We start from the raw sequence: 2490 nt of genomic DNA on the forward strand, positions 1-2490 counted from the left end.
GTGCACATTGGAACAAAGAGGGGGGGGGGGGGGTTACAATAGGTGGGGTTATGCAGATTAAAAATGAGTGGCTCATAGCTTGAACAAACAGCAGAACTGTCATTGTGAAGGCGTCCGGTTTGCTAAAATGTCCTCCTCACGGCAATCTTTTGCTCCATCTCCCCAAAGGGTATCAGTGTTAGGCCTTGGTGCGGCCCAAGTGTAAAATCTTTTCTGGCTATTGCTTTTCGGCCTTTTGGCTAGGATCAAGTATCAGTGTTAGACCTTGGTGTGGCACAAGTGCAAAACCATTTCTGATTTATGCTGCTCGGCCTTTTGGCTAAGATCATCGTCGTTGTCGCTGCCACTCAAGATCAAGTGTAGTATCTGTTCTGATCAGTTTAATATTTGTTACGTCTCCTATTTGGGGACCATATATTGAGTGGATTTTTAGAACAGGGAGATGGAAAAAGAGCTTGCTCTGTCCACCCCACGCATTGACCCGTTATTGCGGTATCTCCGGGAACAGTGCACTCCTTCTCTGACCCGGCTTCCAAATACAGATTGAATTGAAATCAGCACAAGTTGTGTTCTCACCCATTATGTGAATTCTTTTCAGGGTCAAAGTTGCACATTTCAGATGCCAAATGCAAATGGAACCCTCACGTGTCACATTTTGCCCTTGGCCATGGTCCTGGAACCCTCACGTGTCACAATGGACCCTTGACCATGGTGTGGAACCCTCACGTGTCACAATGGGCTGGAACCCTCACTTGTCACAATGGGCCCTTGGCCTATAAAAAGCAGTGCGGTGGCAGTCCTCTTCAGTCTGCTGCTGGAGCAGCGGCGGGCAGCATGGTGATGGGTAAGCAGCGGGGTCTATACCCAGCCTCAGGAGAGCTAAGGGAAGACAGCTGCTCGCTTGTTTGTTTTTTGAATTTCCCTCTCGCACACCTCCTCCTGGCACTCAGTAGTGCACATTGGAACAAAGGGGGAGGAGGGTTACAATAGGTGGGGTTATGCAGATTAAAAACTAGTGGCTCACAGCTTGAACAAACAGCAGAACTGTCATTGTGAAGGCGTCCGGTTTCCTAAAATGTCCTCCTCAGGGCAATCTTTTGCTCCATCTCCCCAAAGGGTATCGGTGTTAGGCCTCGGTACGGCACAAGTGCGAAACGATTTCTGGTTATTGCTTCTCGGCCTTTTGGCTAGGATCAAGGATCAGTGATAGGCCTTGGTGTGGTTAAAGTGCTAAACCATATCTGGTTATCGCTACTCGGCCTTTCGGCTGAAATCCTCGCCACCACTCAAGATCAAGTGTAGCATCTGTTCTTATCAGTTTAATATCTGATATGTCCCCTATTTGGGGACCGTAAATTAAATGGATTTTTAGAACAGGGAGATGGAAAAAGAGCTTGCTCTGTCCACTCCACGCATTGAGCCGTTATTGCGGTATCTCCGGGAACGGTGCACTCCTTCTCTGATCCGGCTTCCAAATACAGATTGAATTGAAATCAGCACAAGTTGTGTTCTAACCCATTATGTGAATTCTTTTCAGGGTCAAAGTTGCACATTTCAGATGCCACATGCATTTTGCTTGATTTAACTCGACTAATTGCAACATTTTGTGTGCGCATTGTTTGCACCTATGCATGTCAAGCATTGTATTGCGTTCAATATGAACTCTATCAATCAATCAATCAATCAATCAATCTCTCTGTACTGGTTGCAACCAGCGTGTGAAGATGTGGACACGTATTTGGCCTTTGTTACAGTGTTGCAAATAGACCATCTACAAAGATAGGCCCCTTGCTATCAGTACTTAGTGTTTTAATTGAAGTAACCCATGATTAGTTCTGCCATACATACCACGTTTGTGACAGCATGATTTCTTTTGTAAAACATTATCTCCCTCTTGTGGACCACTGACTTTTAAATTGGGTGAATATGTATTTAAAGAAAGGAAAATTTGTGTCTGTGCTGATCTTGAATATGCTGCCTATCTCAACCTGTGTGAGTATTCCAATGCTTCCTAGCAACCAGGTGCGCTAACTGCATTAGATAGAATCTACGCGTGGAACCCTCATGTGTCACAATGGGCCCTTGGCCATGGTCTGGAACCCTCACGTGTCACAATGGGCCCTTGGCCATGGTCTGGAACCCTCACGTGTCACAATGGACTGGAACCCTCACGTGTCACAATGAGCTCTTGGCCATGGTCTGGAACCCTTATGTGTCACAATGGGCTGGAACCCTCACGTGTCACAATGACAGTTGCTCCCTCGGTGTTCCGGCCACCGGCTTCGCGCCTCAGAAGGAGGCAGCCTTTACAGGGCAGAACTCCTGGTGTTTTCTCCTTGTGCTATGACTTCGTTTCTCACCCTCTACAACACAGTTCTCTTCGTGTCCTTTCTTAGGATGCTGCCGCATGTGGGGCAGGCGCAGCTCCGTGTCTTTCTGTCTAGCTAGGCCTCTGACAGGATCCCACCCCTGTCAGGGACCCTCTGTCTG

General features: G+C 47.4%; 2 non-coding genes across 2 annotated transcripts; both read left to right on the plus strand.

The window, feature by feature from the left end:
• Window positions 1–330: 330 nt before the first annotated feature.
• Window positions 331–518, plus strand: LOC143810899 (U2 spliceosomal RNA). The gene has a single exon (XR_013223264.1). It is a non-coding gene; the product is annotated as a U2 spliceosomal RNA (small nuclear RNA).
• A 752-nt stretch (window positions 519–1270) lies between these two features.
• LOC143810588 (U2 spliceosomal RNA) lies at window positions 1271–1457 on the plus strand. Its single transcript, XR_013223038.1, has one exon. It is a non-coding gene; the product is annotated as a U2 spliceosomal RNA (small nuclear RNA).
• Window positions 1458–2490: the final 1033 nt, after the last annotated feature.

The sequence above is a fragment of the Ranitomeya variabilis genome, chromosome 2 (genome assembly GCF_051348905.1).
Source record: "Ranitomeya variabilis isolate aRanVar5 chromosome 2, aRanVar5.hap1, whole genome shotgun sequence".
NCBI classification, from domain to species: domain Eukaryota; kingdom Metazoa; phylum Chordata; class Amphibia; order Anura; family Dendrobatidae; genus Ranitomeya; species Ranitomeya variabilis.